At 42.3% G+C, this 19400-nt stretch overlaps 1 protein-coding gene and 1 pseudogene across 3 annotated transcripts in view; one reads left to right on the forward strand and one right to left on the reverse strand.

Annotated features, from left to right (window-relative positions):
- Positions 1-19400, reverse strand: part of RCAN2 (regulator of calcineurin 2) — a 413249-nt gene that overhangs the window by 242364 nt on the left and 151485 nt on the right. The gene's annotated exons all lie outside the window — the stretch shown is intronic.
- LOC112838006 (transcription factor BTF3 pseudogene) lies at positions 8688-9191 on the forward strand (annotated as a pseudogene).

Here is a 19400-nt window from a genome sequence, read left to right on the forward strand (position 1 = left end):
CTCCCATTAATTTGGACTCCTAAAATATATCCATGCTTTCTTCTCCTTTCTTCTGCTATATGCAGTGTCTTATGGTACAGTTTGATTCACCAAGATCAATTATGACCCTACTCTATAGCTTCTCAATAGCAAGGATTATGTTACACACACACACACACACACACACACACATACACAGTCTTATATCTCAATACCCAGCATACAATAGGCACTCAATCAATGTCTTGTGTACTGAATTAACTGGCTGTTTTTTTCTTCTCTTTATTCTTTTTTTTTAAAGATTTTATTTATTCATTTGACAGAGAGAGCGCGCGTGCCACTCATGAGCGAGAGAGAGAGAGAGAGAGAAAGAGAGAGAGAGAGAGAATAAGAAGGGGAAGCAGCAGGCAGAGGGAGGGAGAAGCAGGCTCCTGCTGAGCAGGGAGCCCGATGTGGGGCTCGATCCCAGGACCCTGGAATCATGACCTGAGCCAAAGACAGACACGCAACCAACTGAGCTCCCCAAGCACCCCTCTCTTTATTCTTTTTAACGAGAAACTATAATTTATAAGTCACCAATAAAATCTCAGAATTCTAATGGTCTGGACTTGTCCATGTCACCGCCAGGAACCTAAAGTCATCACAAGAGAATATCATGCCCATCAGTGACAGTGCCTGTGCAGCACAGGCTCAGCCAGTGTATGGCCTGAGTAGTATTTTTACAGATGAAACCACATGTTGTTATCTAAAACTAACGTGGGATTTTTTTTTTCACCTGATAACTGTCAGATCAATCACTGAAATATTTTTACAGTAGATAATGAAAGACTGCTGGTTACATTCAGGTCTGAATAATTTATTTAAGATATCCATGGGGAGTAAACCATTTTCTTCTGTAATTCCATCTTTATGAGCACAGTTTACATAACTCCTCATGAAAAGAATGAGAGCGAATTTATAAAACGGAGAAACTATTTTAACTTTTGGCTATTACATATAACCTCGTATATGCCCCCTTCAAGATTATGTATTGAGAACCTACTGTGTGCAAAGACCTCTTAGATGATTTGGAGTTGGAGAGAAAGACCCACTGCTGAGCAGGTGGTAAAGGAGAGGCACCATGATTCCAGAAGGACACCCAGACCCAGGATGGAAGGAACGATGAGGAGGAGGTGAGTATAGGAGAGGAATAGGCAGTGCTCTGGGGATTCAAAGGAGGCAGGGATCCAGGTGGAGAGGAGAATCCAAAAAAGAAGCAGGCAGTATTGGGGAAGAGAGAGTGAGGAAGCAGCAGAAATTTAGGGAAAGGGCAGGGGAAGGAGAGTGGGAAGAGGTGAAGAACACTCTAGGCTGAAGGAAAATCTTGAGCAAATGCATGGAAGAGGGAGAGCTCCGGGAATATTCAGAAAATTACAGGAGTTTAGACTCAGGCATGAGAGAGAAGTGGGAGTGAGGCCATCTTGTCATGTACATTTCAGACATAAAACCTGCATCTTGCTGACTGGTAAAAGCCAGGGCTGGGGAATGTTGCTGAAGCAGCAGAGTGCTCCATTAGATACTCAGTTTATTAACACAATTCCCAAGAACTCAGGTAAGGGTGAGAGGGGTATATGGTTGGAAGTGGCCCTAAGCAGCTATCAGTTGGATTCTGCAAGAAGTGTTTGAGACTAAATTGTGGTCCCTCTTCTCCAAATTCATATGTTAAGCCCTAGACCCCACTTTCACTGTATTTGGAGATGGGGCCTTTAGGAGGTGATTAAGGTTAAACGAAGTCAGAAGGGTGGGGCCCTAATCTGATAGGATTCCTGGCTTTATGAGAAGAGGAAGAGCTCACATACCAACCCCCCCCCCCCCCCCCCCCCCCCCCCCCCCCCGCACAGAAGGGATCATAAGAGAACACAAGAAGGCAGCTGTCTGCATGTCAAGAAGAGGGTCTGCATCAGGCACCCAACTGACACCTTGGCCTTAGACTTCTCAGCCTCCAGGCATGCTGAGAAATAAACTTCTTTGTTTAAGGCGCTCAGACTATGGTATTTTGTTACGGCAGCCCACTCAGACTAATACAAATTTGGGGACTAAGAAGTGGGGTGCTGCTATAACAAATAACTAAAAACTATGAAAGCGGTTTTGGAACTGGGCACTGAGCGAAGGCTGGAAGAGTTTTGAGGTGCATGCTAGGAAAGGCGTGATTGCCAAGAAGGGACGCTTGGTAGAAATGTGGAGGTTAAAGGCGATTTTGGTGATAGCTCAGAAAAAGAAGACAGTTAGAAAGAAAGCTTCCACCTTTATGGAGAATATATAAAGAATCGTGAATGGAATAAACATGCTTTATCCTTCAAGAAAAGGGAAGAAAGAACCCCAAGATGATTTAGAGATCATAGGGCTCCCACTCCCACCTCTGGCCCAAGTAGGAAGAGCTGCTTCCTACTTGGCTTCAGAGGGCTTGGCCTGGGCATGGAACCACATGGGGGAGGCCCTCTCGGACAGGTGAGGGCGTGGCACGCCATGGGCAAAGGGACAGGGCCATCCCACAGAGTCATGGGAGTGGCTCTGCCAGCCCAGTGGGCCTGTAGGGCAGAACCAAAGAGGATCATTCTTGAGCCTCAAGATCTCATGGAGTTTGCCTTGTTAGGTTTTAGACTTGCTTGGGACCCATCACCTCTTTCTTTCTTCTGGTGTCTCCCTTTTGAGATGGGAATGTTTAACCTATGCCTGTCCCACCATTGTATTCTGGAAACACACAACGTGTCTGATTTCACAGGTTTGCAGCTGGTGAGGAATTCTGCCTCAGGATGATTTGAGTTCCAGTCTCACCCATAACTGATTTGGATGGGACTTCGGATTTTAGACTTCAGAGTTGATGCTGGAATGGGTTAAGCCTTTGGGGGTACTGGGGTGGAGTGAATGTATTTTGCATGTGAGGGGAACACGAATTTTGGGGACCACGAGCAGAATGCCATGGACCGAATTGTGTTCCGCCCCCCCGTTCATATATTGAAGCCTAACCCCCAATATGTGACTATATTTGTAGAAGCTCTTTAGAAGAAAATTAAAGTTAATTGAGGTCATAAGGATGAGGCCCTAATCTGATAGGACTGGTAACTTTATAAGAAGAGGAAGAGAAAGATTTCTCTCTTTCTCTCTCTTTCTCTCCACAAAGCCACAAAGAAGAGGTCATGGGAGGATACAGTGAGAAGGCAGCTGTCTGCACGCCAGGAAGAGAGCTCTCACCAAGAACAGAACCAGCCAGCACCTTAATCTTGGACTTCTCAGCCTCCAAAACTGTGAGAAATAAATTTCTATTGTTTAAGCCACTCAGTCTATGGTATTTTGCTTTGGCAGCCTGAGCTGACAAATACAGGAAGCGATGGTAGGTTTGAAAAGTAAGAAATGGGTGGAGATGGATAAGGTGGGAAATCAGTTTCCTGATTTTTTTTAAAATCTGAAACCTGAAACCTTTTTTTTAAAAAAAAACCTCACAGAAGCAAAGGGAATGGGTTTCAAGAAGGGAAGAATGGTCAATGGCATTCATGCTACGTACAAGGGGAAGCTAAAGACTAAAAAGTAACCTTGGTTTCCAGATTACGGATTCCATGATCTTTAAAAGGTCAGCTACAAAAAAGAGGAACAAAAGATAAATTGTACAAGATAAAGGAATAGCTGGGAAAGGAAAACAGGCAGTAAAAGGTATAGAATTTTCTTTCCAGATACGATATGCCAAAGTCCCACTGTATCCTTAGGAGAAAGTCAAGGCTTGTTTTTCTCTAGGTGAACGTATCTGTTTTATGGTATGAATGCCTTTTTTTTTTTTTTTTTTTTTTTTGTAAAGCAGTTCTTTCAGGCACTGGTGGGGATTTCCAAGGATTTGTTTAGGTGCTTTGTTCAATTGCTGACAAATACCAGATTAAAATGACTTTCCTGGGTGCCTGGGTGGCCCAGGCGTTAAGCGACTGCCTTCAGCTCAGGTCATGATCCCAGCGTCCTGGGATTGAGCCCCACATCAGGCTCCCTGCTCCACAGGAAGCCTGCTTCTCCCTCTGCCACTCCCCCTGCTTGTGTTCCCTCTCTTGCTGTGTCTCTCTCTGTCAAATAAATAAATAAAATCTTTAAAAAAAAATGACTTTCCTGTTTCTCTGCATAAGGATCTCCCAGAAACTTTGGAAATGTATCCTCTTGGTCCAGGTAAATACCAGAAAATCCTTTATTTCATTGAAGTTGATGTTAAAGCAATTTTCAAAAAAATCCCCAGAAAGCCCTGACATGCATCGTTGTTCAGGGTTGAGTAACATCAAAACCTGCCTAAGAATACTGTGCCCATTCTTGACTTGAGCATTTCCTCCTTGGCCTTGGCATCATTAACCCCCAACCAGTTTAGATCGAAAAAGTTCTTTTTTTCAGCTCTGCTCCACATTCCAACAGGAAGAGGCCCCACCTGACCATGGAAAGAACACAGTTTAGGCCCACATTTCACCCTCAGCAGCTAGCACATGTCCTAGAGGGAGGTCAGTAACCACCTGGTAGTAACTGGTCACCTGGAAATCAGGTTGGGTGTGAGGTCATTCTGCACATGACTGAGGACCCTTTTCTTAGGAGTCTATGGCTATTAGTTAAGGAGAAACCCTGTAATAGTTGCATGTTACCTTCTACTAATTCTACAGGAGCAAGCATGGACAGGATCATAGCAGCATCTCTTGGCCATTTTTCAAAACAAACAAACAAAACTCATTTGAGCATACTTCTGGTAGTTTAAAAGTCATTTTCTGCCCAGGCTAACTCCTTGACAGTAAATATCAGTGGCTTATTTTTAACTGCCAGCAGGCAGTGAATTGTTAAGTCCATGGAGTTTGGGTGGGGGTGCTTTTTTTTTTAAAGAAGATGAGAGAAGGTTGCTATTCCGGAATACCTTATTTCTCCAGGTCAATCTACTTGAAGGGAAATTAAGGATGATTTTCAAGGCTTCACTTCTCTTCAAACAGGCAAAACAACTGGAATTCAGTCTTTATTTATTTCAACTTAATATTTAGTTTGCTATAATCACTTATCTCCCTCCACTCTGGTTAGTTTCTGAATTATGCAAAAAGAGTTGTTGAAATGCTATACTCTCCAGTGTCTGAGGATGACTGCTATTTCTGCTTTGGTGCAGAGCAGGATGGCTCTTTGATTCCATGAGCCAACACTGGGGGGGTCGAGTTATGTTTATTCATTCAACAAACAAATGTTGAGGGTCTACCAGACTCCTGATGAGCAAAACAAAGCAAAATGAACAACCAAGATCTGTGCTGTCAAAGCTTTCAGAGCCAAGTGATGTCATCAGTCACCAAAAGGGGTCTTCTTTCTCTTTTACCTTTCCAGTGTTAGTCTAACAGGTGTGCTGCTCATGGACTCCTTTTTAAAATTTGAAACGAAAGAAAAAATATGCAGATGAGCAAGGTGACACCATGAAGGAGTCAGGACTAGATAATGAGGAAGCACTGGTGGGTGATGCTGAAAATACTACTGTTTTTCATTTGTCATCCCCAAACCTATCTGATCCTCCATACAGCCTTATGAGATCACAGGGCACATATTACAATGCTCATTTTACAGAGTAGAAAATGAGTGGTTAAATGACTTGCCCAATGTCTCACAGCTAGAATAGCAGAATCGGGACTAGAATGAAGATCTCCTGAACCTTAATATAATGAGAAAAAAAATTAAAAAAAATATATCTATATATACATATATATAGTTCATGCACGGCCATGTACATGGCATGCAACTAAAATAAATGATCCATAAAGCTTATGAAAGATTTCTTTTGATGATCAGGTAGAAAACAACACAGTGAATACTAGTAGTAACATAATTACAATGCTATCAACAGTCACCTAATCAATCCAAAACTTTCCAATAATATTTCATGAGGGCTTCTAATATGCAAGGCACTCACGCATAGTAGACACAATGGTGAGTCATCAAACACAGAAGCAACCCTCATAGGTTGTAAGGTTCCTGGAGGCAGCCAGGTCCTTTGGCTTGAGCTCCCTACCCTACCTTGGTTCTGCACTCAGTACATCTGTATTGAGCGATGGGTGCAGGCCTCTGTGCCACTGAAGTCATGAAAGTAGTAAACAGGAAGAAAGCAAATGAAAGCCTTGGCTACAGTTAGTGCTCAGTAGCGTCTCTCCTTCCAGAGAGTCCTCCTTTCTCCCCTCTACAACTCTAGAACTTAATGTTGCAAGAACTCTACGGATTCCTAATAGCTTACTTACTAGCATAAAAAGTAAAAAATGGAGATGCAGGGGCAAAAATTCTGATCCTTTTCAGGATAAAATTACTGGTGAGCTCTTTAAGGCTCAATTCATAAAAACAGTAAAATTGAGTCCATGACATTTTGTGTAATTTTGTATAAAAGCGAGTGTCAAATAGTGTTAAAACCACAGCTGCTGGAGCACTACTGCTTGGCTTTGAATCCCAGCTGAGCCACTGATCAGCTGTGTGACTTTGGGGACGTTAGTTAACTTCCTTAGGCCTCAATGTCTTCGTCGGTCCAAAACGGATAGAGATACTGTAATGATCAAAGTCATGTTACAGGTAAAAGTCTTAACACCTTGCACATAATAAAAGCTAGACAGGTATTACCTAGTAATATAAATATTATCTACTGAAAAGAGATGCAAGGCATAAAAATAAGGTAAAGTTAATGATTCTTACAAAATCAGTGCTATCCTTTTCTCCCCAAGGTCAGTTGAGGACTTGGCTGGGATTTAGGATCCATCCATCTTGCCATCTTTACAATGAAAGTACCCTTGCAGAAGGCAGTGCAGTTAAAAATAACGTTGAAGAAAGGAATGGCCACAGCTCCTACCATTTAATGGCTAACTCTAAACACATGGAAATATTTGCTGAGCTTTTCGTTCAAGCTCTTCCCAATGACGTCCTGGAAAGCTACTGAATACCTTTATCATTAGAGATGACCAAAGTAAGAATTTCCATAGCCCCTGCCTAAGAAGAGCCCTGCATTTCAAGATGAGCATTAGAAAAAATAATAACAGATGGCCATTCTCATTAATGAAATGCAAGTTTTAAGGACGCTATAATAATCTGTTCAAAGACGAGAATATATAAAGGATGAAAGAGTTGGCAGGAACTTTGGTTGTGAATTTGTCCAACCCCTTAATGGAATAAACTAGAAATCCGAGGCCAAAGTGGTAAGGGAAGGCCCCATCTCTCGTAGGGATATCACAGCCCACCCAGGACAAAAGCCCAGCTCTTCTGATTTCCCTGCTCTGCACCTCGCAATGTTCTCTCTGTACCATGCAGGCTGTCGGGATAGTCACAGATGGTGGTAATAGTAGTCACATATACTGATTGGGCACTTCAAGGTGTTTGACGCTTTTCTACACATTTTACTAAAATAGGGAAATCTTATTAAAATTTTACATAAGAGAAGGCCAATAAATTGAATACAGAAACAAACAAAAAAAATGCCCTCTCTTTTAAAGGCTCTCCAAAGCTCCCCAAGGTTGGCATTGCTCTCATGCCAGATTTATTTCCCAGCTTTCCAGACCTCAGCCCACAAGCCATGCTGCTTGCCCACGTGCTATAAAACCGACCTCTCCTCTCTTGGCATCACAACTCGCTGGCCTCTGTTCCAGGGCTCCAAAATTCTTACCGGGGATTCACTGGAAGCAATATTAAAGAGCTAAGGATAAACACGCTGTCACATATTCTCTCCTCTCTGAGTGTCTGCGTTTAACAGGGCTTTCCTTTTCTTTACCCAAAAAAGCAACGAATGTAGTAATTTTGGACAGAATGAAAGACCTTTCAAACCTTTTGAATCAAGCCTTTTAAATCTCAATACACTGTCATTATCCTCCCTGCTTAGGTGGGGCTGGTACTACTTCTTAGCTGGCATTCACAAATTTTCATGGTGGTGCTGAGAAAGTGATTATAAACCGCGGGTGATGGGCACACACCACTGTCAGTTATTGGAGTCAGGACAAAGAGTAACAAAGAATATAAAGGCGCATTGATTGATAGGGCTGGTCAGTGGAGAACCACAGCAAGGGAGAATTTCTTCTAGGGTCAGACTTTAACCTTCCCAGATGCGGTTGACAGGTTGAAAGGAAATGTCAATGCCTCACCCCTAAAGGCCAGACCCCTGGTGGGTGGAGGAGCATTGTTTTGGAAGTTTTCACCATGGAGTACAGAGGAATTCAGTTTGCTCAGATCTGAAAAATGTACAGACCGCTTTTTTTAGGAACAGAAATGTATACTGCCTCTGTCCCAATTTTGACTTAAACCATTCTTATTGTGACAATACTTAAATATGTCCAAACAGAAAATAAGTTCTTAGGTTTCAATTCCTCTGAAACCATCACACTCCAACTAAATAGTCTAACCAAATACAAAGGAAATTTTTTTTATTTTCTTTTTTTTAAAGATTTTATTTATTTGACAGAGAGAGAGAGACAGCGAGAGAGGGAACACAAGCAGGGGGAGTGGGAGAGGGAGAAGCAGGCTCCCCACTGAGCAGGGAGCCCGACGCGGGGCTCAATCCCAGGACCCTGGGATCATGACCTGAGCCCAAGGCAGACGCTTAACAAGGAAAAATTTTTTTTAATCCAATTTAGAGCTGCCATCTTGCGTCCCCGCGTGTGTGCACCTAATCTCAGCTGGTCCTCCTGAGACCCCCTGAGCGCCAACCCTGTTCCCCCGCACGGTCCCATTTCCGCTCCAACAAGATGAAAGAAACTATCATGAACCAGGAGAAACTCGCCAAACTGCAAGCACAAGTGCGCATTGGCGGGAAAGGAACTGCTCGCCAAAAGAAGGAGGTGGTTCATAGAACGGCTACAGCAGATGATAAAAAACTTCAGTTCTCCTTAGAGAAGTTAGGGGTAAACAATATCTCTGGTATTGAAGAAGTGAATATGTTCACAAACCAAGGAACAGTGATCCATTTTAACAACCCCAAAGTTCAGGCATCACTGGCAGCGAACACTTTCACCATTACAGGCCATGCTGAAGACAAAGCAGCTGACAGAAATGCTACCCAGTATCTTAAACCAACTTGGTGCAGACAGTCTGACTAGTTTAAGAAGACTGGCTGAAGCTCTGCCCAGTCTGTGGACGGAAAAGCACCACTTGCTACCGGAGAGGAGGATGATGATTAAGTTCCAGATCTTGTGGAGAACTTTGATGAAGCTTCCAAGAATGAAGCAAACTGAATTGAGTCAAACTTCTGAAGAACATAAAACTTGAAGAAGTTACTGGGAGCTGCTATTTTATATTATGACTGCTTTTTAAAATTTTGTTCATGGATCTGATAAAATCTAGATCTCTAATATTTTTAAGCCCAAGCCCCTTGGACACTGTAGCTCTTTTCAGTTTTTGCTTATACACAATTCATTCTTTGCAGCTAATTAAGCTGAAGAAGCCTGGGAATAAAGTTTGAAACAAGGTTAATAAAAAAAACAAATAAATAAAAATAAAAATCCTATTTAAATGAACAACACTGATGTGATATTCAGGTGATGCTGTTTTGCTAAAATAACCCTCCACTCTCACTGTGACTCATACTAAGAACGGCAACATGGATGTTCTGGAGTTCTGAATGCTCCCACCGCCCACCTTGAAGTAGGCCTCTCTTCCCTCATGTTGCAGGCCATTCCCCGCAAAACTAACTAGTGCTCCACACCATCACGTGCCTTCACGTGTGGCAAATGACAGAAGCCCACGTCCATTCCTATAAGCCCACAGCAACAAAAGTAGTATGGGCACCAATGTGACTGGACACAAAAACATAAATTCAGGCACCAAAATCACATGGCACTATTATTCATTAATAGATGGTCATCTGGATGACCCAGAATAGGCTAATATCCTTTTGGATTATCAGTGAAGTAAAAAAAGCCCGCAAAGTTTAAATGTCCCCACGCATCAGTCCTATGCCCCTCGCCCAGGAACGCCTCCACAAGCCTCACTGTGACAGGGAGTGATGGGCGGCAGAGGCCGAAGGGCCCCTGGTGAAGCCTGGTGCCACCACGTGTTTACCTGCAAGCCTTAGGCAAGGTATTCTACTTCCCTGAGCCTCAGTCCCCGCATCTAAATGAACAGGGATAAAAATAGAGCCTAGCTCAGCGGGCTGTGAAGAGACGACATGTGTGGTAACATGTGGAAAGTGCTTAGCCCGATGCCTGCTGCTTAACAGGGACTCAATAGCCACAATTATTTCTGTTTAGTCACACATCCCAGTCTCACTAAAAAAAAGCGGCGGGGGGGGGGGGCGCAGAATACACTGTCTTACCACAACAGAAGCATTTCAAAATAATCTGAGTTTGAGACAGAAGCCTTTAGGATGTCTGCCTGTGGGAGGTCCAGACACCCCACGGGCCATCCCTGGGCTGTGGAATGGAAGGGGGACGCAACAGCAGACCCCCTTCTGAGACAAGGCCTTTTGACACACCAAGTAAAAGCAGACACACTTATCTTCAGAGTTCCTTATTTTTACAGTTAGCAATTATGTGAGGAGAACAAAGGCTTTCAAGACACTGGAAGGTGGTGGAATCATTATTCTTGTGCTTCTGAATTATTTAGGATGGATTTAATGACCGGTTCATTTTACCACTGACTGAGTGCCCCCCGAAGGCCGGCCGTGGTGAGGAGTACAGCGGGGGTCACAGCACCAAGGAGGAGAGGCAGCTCATCCTCAGGGCACTTAGTGTCCAGAGGAGGTGTAGGTAAACAAGTAAGCTTCAAATCTACTGGACTCTAACCTCACTAAAGACAAGAATTCCGCCCTACTAGCTTTCATACCCCAGTGGCTAACACAGACCTGGTGCATAATAGGTGTGCGTGAATGAATGAATGAATATATGAGTGAATGAGATATAAAGATTAGCCCATGTATGTGCCATAAATACAGGTTCAAAAAAAAAAAAAGGAGTGGCTCTTTAGAGGGCTCAGGGCTTGGTGAAATCTAGAAAAGAGGGAACTTGAAGGAAGACCAGAATTTTAAGAAGCAGAAACAGGAGAATGTCCACCTATAATTTTATACCATTTGCAATGTGCTCTAAATTAGTTCTCATTAGTAAAACGGTTCTTATCCTAATTATTACTATGTATAGCCTTTCTATAACATTCTGTATCTGCAAATTGTACGCAACCGCTTCTTTGTTATTTAAGGACTTTTGATTTATTTATAAACAACTTAGTGGTTCACTATTTATTAGAATAGGAAATTGAACAAATATCTGGTCTCTAGCAGCCCTGTCTCAATGATTATTATTGGTCTCCTGGGGTTCACTAGTAAGTAGCCATAAAAAAGTGAATTTGTAATTAGGAAAGGAATGTGCATATCTGGCAGCGTTCACATTGACATGACTGACAGCAGGCAAGACTGACAGAAGCTCTGCAACATACGAGGAATAACCTCATAATGGTATTAGTATATTAAAAATAAGCCACCACCAATCCTAGGATAAGAAAAGAGGTGTATGAATGCCTTAAGCAATGAGTAGGATACTATAAAGACTGCATACAAGTATCTCAAGGGGCACCTGGGTGGCTCAGTAGGTTAACTGTCTGCCTTCTGCTCAGGTCATGATCCCAGGGTCCAGCCCAGGGTTGGGCTCCCTGCTCAGCAGGGAGTCTGCTTCTCCCTCTCCCTCTGCCCCTCCCCAAGGCTCATTCTCTCTCTCCTCTCTCTCTCTCTCTCAAATAAATAAATAAAATCTTAAAAAAAAACCCAAATATCTCAAGAGTAGGAACTCAAAAGCAAAAAGAGACATAATTTTGGAAAATCACTAAAAGGACTGGCCTGATCAAAAAAGAATAATTAAAACTGAACAAAAAAACATCTGGCAAGGAAAACAACTGTCTCAGGAAGGATCTGTCACCACACTAGATAATGACCCATTTCTACTAGATGTTCTTAAATTTAGATGATTTCAAATGACTACAAGTTTCTCTTTTTTTTACATTAAAAAAATATCCTTTAGGGGCACCTGGGTGGCTCAGTTGGTTAAGCGACTGCCTTCAGCTCAGGTCATGATCCTGGAGTCCTGGGATTGCGTCCCGCGTCGGACTCCCTGCTGAGCAGGAAGTCTGCTTCTCCCTCTGACCCTCCCCCATCTCATGCTCTCTCTCTCTCTCTCTCTCTCTCATTCTCTCTCAAATAAATAAATAAAATCTTAAAAAAATATATCCTTTAGCTAAGTGTTTATATTCTACCATCAGAACATCATTTTTTTTTTTTTTTTGCAGGAAGAAGATTATCTGTATCTTTACTTGTTTATCCAGTCTTTTAGAAGGATGAAGTATTATTTTAGCTTTTCAAAGCCTTAGGATCACTGAGATGAGGGGCCCTGAGAAGAAAAATGGGGGTGACAGATTCTAAAGGGAAAGTCTCTGAACAAAGTCAAAGGGAGGACTGTCATGATCTAGAATCAGCCTTCTAGAAATAGAATAACTCAAAGAGAGCTCATGGTCGATGGGAGGCGGGGCAGAATGGGTGCTATTGGGATCTCTTGGGAAATCTACCACATCAGGCTGGCAGAAACACTGGAAACAGCCCCCAAACACCAGTCAGTGAATGTCTCTAGCCTCTATTATTCTTTGGATCTTCTTTCCTTAATGATATGTCCTTGAAATTTACACTGTCATAAAAATACCTCGGATTGGTTTTCATGAATATCCATTAACCTACTTCTAATTTTGTTCAGATAAAATCACCCTCTCATAGTATCACACCTTGGCTTGAGTTGTAAGACAGTAGCCAGGTACGGCTGTGAGAGTATCGTGACAGCTGGGCTAAGACGAAGAGGTTCTTTCTCTCTCTCTCTTTTTAAGATTTTATTTATTTATTTGACAGAGAGAGACACAGCGAGAGCAGGAACACAAGCAGGGGCAATGGGAGAGGGAGAAGCAGGCTTCCCGCTGAGCAGGGAGCCCGATGCGGGGCTCCATTCCAGGACCCTGGGATCATGACCTGAGCAGAAGGCAGATGCTTAACGACTGAGCCCCCCAGGCATCCTGGGAGGAAGAGGTTCTATTCAAGGTGAGAAGAAACACTGAAGGCCTGGTATACAACTGGGCCTTCTCACCAAGACAAGAGCCTTTGCCAAAAGTAGAGTCCTACTTAAATGTGAGATTTTTAAAAAGCAATTTTAAAGAATAAAACTAGAAGCCTCATGAGGAACCACAACATTTGGAGATTTCCACATTCGGAGACCCTGAAGGCCATTTCAGGAATAAGAGGGTCATTCCTATAGCACCTGCCTTGCAGCCTCCCGGGAGCTGCTTAGGTTAATAAAAAGAAGCATGAAAAAAGCAGAGCACCAATCAGGCAAAACCACACATCTGGGTTTTCCCACAGGACCACTGTGGACTGTCCCATGTCCCATGTAAGCTATTAATAATGTCACTAATACACAACTGAGCCTATGTAGAGCCAGGCTAAATTTCTTAATGTCCTCAGTTTCTGGTTTAATGGTCTGAACAGTTTTCACACAGCCTGAAGGAAGTCTTGAATCAGACTAACTTGCATCTAGGGGAGGCGAGGCGAGCTGTCCAGGTTTACCATTTATCTCACCTCTACCAGGAGACAACCTTTCCAAATCGGTCCACACACAGGTGGGGGCCGTGCCAACCTCCCTGGCCCTCCAGAAGGACACCAGCCCTCCCACTGTAGTTGCAGACCAGAATGAGGAATCCCCTCTCCCCACGCATGATATCCCAGGAGGGAGAACCCAAGCCAACATCCAAGATGTGAGCCAAGAATCCCCTTGGGGTCTCCATGAACTGTGGCCCTTAGACGCAAGGTCAGAAGGTACACCTTGAAAATCTGACCGAGTAAGTATTTCAATACAGAGCTTCACCCAAATGTCACCTTGTCAAATTTTGAGGTTTAATGCTGAACAACAGCTGTGTGTGGCACAGAAATCACTGAGAGACAGAAATATAAGAAAATAAAGGATACCAAATAAACACATTTATGATAGATGAGTTGCTGAATATCTTGCCTGACCAAAATTTAATCTTTTTATAAACGGCTGCCCGTACATCATAAAAGAGCAAATGAATATCATTAATGCAACACAGCAGGAAAAAATTAACACAGTCATGAATTAATACTTTGCTTTCACTTGTCTTGTCAAAGCTGGGACTTTGCTCTTGAGCATCCAAATTTTTGTCTGAACTACCATTAATTCATCTGAATTTACCATCCTCTATTTCAAAATTCATATGATATCTATAATCAAATAAATAATTTCTTTCTGGACAAATTATTAAACCTCAAGAGATACGTATAAATTAGACTTTGATTTGTCCTGGTGAGACCCCATTACTAGACTTTTATCTTTAATGGCTACAGAAGTCAAAATAAAAAATAAATTATATTCATTTAGCCTGTCTTGCAGAAAATTTCATGGGGGGAAAATGATACAAATTGGCTGTTTATTTCAATAAATTGGTCAATATAGCCAACATGGTTGATGATAGCCTAATAGTGAATGCAGAGACTTTTGGTGAAAGACTAATCTGATTAATCATCAAGTTAAAATTCTAGAATGATAACCATGTAAGTGATTTTTAAGAAGATTCCAATGGAAAATCCTAGCTATTTATACAAAATAGTTTACTCTGCATTGTGTTCCACTTCCTGGAAGGTGAAAAAGACATGCTTGTCTGAAGCTTGCCCCAAAGGCCCTGCCAACAGTGGTAGGGAACCAGTAAACCCAACTCAAGCGAATAAGGATGCAAACCTGCTGTGCCTATTTTTCAGGATTTAAAGGCAAACTGAACCAATTCTCCCTTAAGCAGAGGTTGCTTATTCTACTTAGTTTAAGTCAGCTTTAGTAACTCAAGAGGCTGCAATGACAGTTGCCAGGGTTCCGGCCCCCACATGGCCCAGGGCATCATATGCCAAGCCCCTGATAATAGAACCACAGGGAGAAAAGTGAATCCACTATCATCAACTCTCCTACAAACCCTCATCATGCATGTAAAATCTACCAGATCCCTCCGCCCACACATTCTCAACTCCCACAAAAAAAGCCCAACCTCCCTGAAGTAATTGTTAAGTAGGCACATTTCCAGAGTAAAGGTTATCTCTGGAAAGCACTAATACCAACCATCCCTCACTTCCACCAAAAAAGTGCCTGTAAGCAGGACAGAGGTGAGACCTACATTTTAACGCACTGCTTGTGGGACTGTTAATTGCTACAACCTCCTGGAAAAACAATTAAATGCAACATCAACATGCAGAGAAAGCCTTAAGAAGGTCCATCTGTTTGAGTTAAAGTAATTTGATAATTTGGTTAATTGGGAATCATCTAAATGCTCAAAAATAGGGGGGAAGGTAAATGAATTTGGTAAAATCATACAAGGGAATGCTATGCAGATACTGAAAACGATGTTCACAAAGACTGTCGACTTTACATGAAAAGTTATTTAAAATGTTTGGTGAAATGCACAGAATGTAAAATTCTATACACAGAGTACGATCCCAATTCTACGTTGGGAATGCATATAAAAAGCCTGAAAGGACATACAACAAAATGTTAGTAGTAATTATCATTTGCTCATAGTAATACATGTGATTTTAATTTTCTCTTTTTAAACTCTTCTGTTTTAATTTTATAGAAAGCACCTACGTCCAAGAAAAAGAAACCATTAAAAAATCAGGCCAGAGGGTCTCTTGTTTTCCTGCCAAGGAGACAGATCTCAGCAGACACTGGGGGAATATTTCTAGCCTTCCTGAGCAGATTCTATGTCCCACCTGTCTCTCGCACTTAAGCCCTGGTGATGATTTCTTATACTCCACATCATGCCTATGCCTTTCTTGACCTTGGCTTTGACTTTCAGCCTTCTCTGTTTATACTAAAACACCCCTCTGGCAGTTACCTCTTGTCTGTAAATCTTGTTCTCCACCCCCCCTTCACCAGCAGGACCCACTTCTACTGCCTGGTCAGCCTCCTCCTGGCCCCGTCTGGTCAAGTCTTGGTATAGACAACAAGTTACCCTTGAAAAAAACAGGCATCATAAACAAACTACCAATAAACAGGGCCAGGAAATACAGTTTTCGTAATGCATTCTATAAAAGCATTTTATACACAGTGGCCCTCCCTCCCCAACTACCCCAGGCCCAACTATAACCGATCTCTTGGGAGGTCCCCACCGTGGCAATCATCCTTAACATCCGTGCAGGGCTCTGCATTTTTCAGTGCACATTCACAGACTCACAGCATTTCATCCTCATGACTCTGTACGGTGGGAAGATCAAGTATTCTTTTCCTAATTTTGTACAGCTAAGGAAACTGCGATTCAGAGAATGGGCTCTGAGTGGCTTGCTCCCCCCCGCCACACCCCGCCCCGATCGTCAGGGTGTGCCCATCTGTAAATAGTGAGGATAACACCCGCATGCTGGAGTTGTTGTAAGGATTAAATGAGATAACATATGCAGGGTGCTGAGCGCAGTGTCTGGAACAAGGGCAGCATTCAACAAATACCAGCTCCTATAACTGTTAGGTCAATGAGAAGCTCAAGGTTACATAGCTGGGAAGTGACAGCGCCAGGATGAGAATGCAGGCTTTTTCATGCCAAGTCCACACTTTTTCTACTTTGTCCCCAACACCGTAAGAGGAGTATTAGGGCATGGCTCATGCCCTCAAAGAACTTGTAATATTTTGTAGGAGGCCTATCTCAAGTACATGTAATACAGCAGTTATTCCCACAAAGAGCTAAGGCAACTGGAATAAAAACTAGGATATAGCTCTCAAATCATTCAATTCTTTGGTCCAACAGCAACTGTTAACTGTTACGCTATCTTCTTATGCACACATTCCAAAGCACAGGAAACCCAAGTTCCATCCCCGTGTCAAAGTGAGTTGTGTAGGGGGAAATCAGATGTGAAAATAAGTCCCTTTTCCATACTAATAATAGAAAATCTTTTCTGTGGGCATTCTGAACTTCAGGAAGTTTGAGCTATTTTTGGAAACTTTTCTCTAGCTTCCGGAAAGTACCATTCATGATGGTACACTTTAAGGGACTTGAAAAACAGCTTCGGTTGAGTGCAAGGCTGCTTCTTAAAAAAGGCTTCAACTCGATTAATTAACTTACAACATATGACACGTGGCGGCTGACAAAACAAGGACAGGGAACATGTTAAAGACAAAGGCAACATGCACACAAACACAGAGTAGGAAGTTCATAAGAAAACTCTGTCGACATTTATTTGATGCTATAGTAATAATCCCGTAATAATGGGATCCAGGATTGCCAACCCTAGGCATACTATTTCTTTAATGGTAACCTTCGCCTATTTATGATATGACAAAAGGGGAGCCCAAAACTTTGTTATGGAATATTGAAGCTTCTTTACATGGAAGAGGGTAATCTACTAATGGATACTTTGAGATTCACATCTTGGAAGGTTTTTAACGCGCCGCGGGTTTTTATATCCCCAATATCTACTACTTTCTAAGACAGAGAAATGATGCTCGTTAAGGGGTGGCCCTGAGCCAACCTATGAAGTAGGAGAAGGCTTTCTTAAGAAACGCTCTACCTCCTTTTGTCTGTTCTGCTGGGAGGGAGGGGTTAGGACTCCCGTTGGCTGAGGCACTCCGGTATGCAGTGCCTACTTTATGTTATCTGTGTCACTCCTTACTGCAGCCATGCAACATGTACATTAATCATCCCAATTATTCAGAGATGAGGAAACTGAGTCCCATAGAAGCTGAGTGACCCATCTAAGAGAAACTGATCAGTGACTATGGAACGGTCTTCCACATAGGGGCTCATTCAGGTTTCCCCTCACTGAACTGGGCTCCCCCAACATCAGACACCCCTGTTAGTACCTGCACTATAGACTAGTTCACATCACACTGTTAAGGACAGGCCATCATTTGAGTTAGTCTTCTTCATTTTTTAAATTTTGTAAGATTTATTTATTTATTTTGGAGGGGCACGAGAGGGGTAGGGGCAAAGAGAGAGAAAGGGAAAGAGCCTCAAGCAGGCTCCATGCCCAGCACTGTTGGTGGAAAATGGTATGGAGGTTCCTCAAAACATTAAAAATAGAATCATATGATTCAGGAATTCCACTACTGGCTATTTACCCAAAGAAAACAAAAACACTAATTCAAAAGGATATATGCACCCCTGTGTTTACTGCAGCATTATTTACAATAGTCAAGATAGGGAAGCAGCCCAAGTGTCCATCCATAGACAAAATGATAAAGAAGAGGTGGTATATATATATATATATATATATATATATATATATATATATACAATGGAGTATTACTCAGCCATAAAAAAGAATGAGATCATGCCATTTTCAACAACATGGATGTATCTAAAGGGTATTAAGCTAAGTGAAATATGTCAGTCAGAGAAAGAGAAATACCATATGATTTCACTCGTATGTGGAATTTAAGAAACAAAACAAAACAAAAAGACAAAAATCACTCTTAAATACAGAGAACAAACATGGCTGCCAGAGGGGTGGTGGGTGGGGGGATGGGTGAAATAGATAAAGGGGATTAAATTAAGAGTACACTGAGTAATGTATAGAACCATTGAATCATTATATTAAGAAGGAGGAGAAGAAAAAGAAGAGGCAGTGGTAACAGTAGTAGTCGTATTCCTGTTCTAAAAGTGCGCAGGCACCTGGGTGGCTTAGTCAGTTGGGCATCTGACTCTGGCTTTCAGCTCAGGTCGTGATCTCAGGGTGGTGAGATTGAGCCCCTTGACGGGGTCTACGCTGTGTGTGGAATGTGCTTAAGATTCTCTTTCCCTCTCCATCCACCCCTTCCCCCCTCGCACTCTCCCTCAAAAAAAAAAAAAAAAATTAAAATAAGAATAAACTAAAAGTGACCAGGCAGGCATGATTTTAACCTAAATCAGTGGCTCTAATGTAAAATTTGAGACATGGTGGCAGGACTTCAAAATGTCAAGACTCTAGAGATCATCTAGTCAACCTCTTCTTCCATTAATGTACAGATTTAAAACAACCAACACCTAAGAAGGGCTGTGAGTTGGCAAAGGTCACACAACAAATCAGGTGTAGAGCCCAGAATAGAGCCAAGACTTCTGACTCAGGGCTGTTCTCTTTTACAGCATTAGCCACAAATATTCAAACATAGGGTAAAAAACACATTCCAGACTCATAGGACTTATTCCAATGGTATTAATTCACACTGGTGATTCAGAGTGCTGGTCAGGCCTCTTACTGTGTGGCCTAGATAAGGTACTCTCTCTTTGCCTTGGGTTTCTTATCAATTATATGAGAATAACAATAGCGGCTGCCTCATTCGGTTATCGTGTGGGTCAAATGTGATAATTCACGGGGCTCTAACTTCTTTGTGCTCAGCATAAACAATGAATGAATGTTATATTATTATTATCATTAAAATTATTTTTACTCTTACTACTAG

This window comes from Callorhinus ursinus, unplaced genomic scaffold, assembly GCF_003265705.2.
Source record: "Callorhinus ursinus isolate GAN/ISIS: 27379988/994484 unplaced genomic scaffold, GSC_fseal_2.0 scaffold22, whole genome shotgun sequence".
NCBI classification, from domain to species: domain Eukaryota; kingdom Metazoa; phylum Chordata; class Mammalia; order Carnivora; family Otariidae; genus Callorhinus; species Callorhinus ursinus.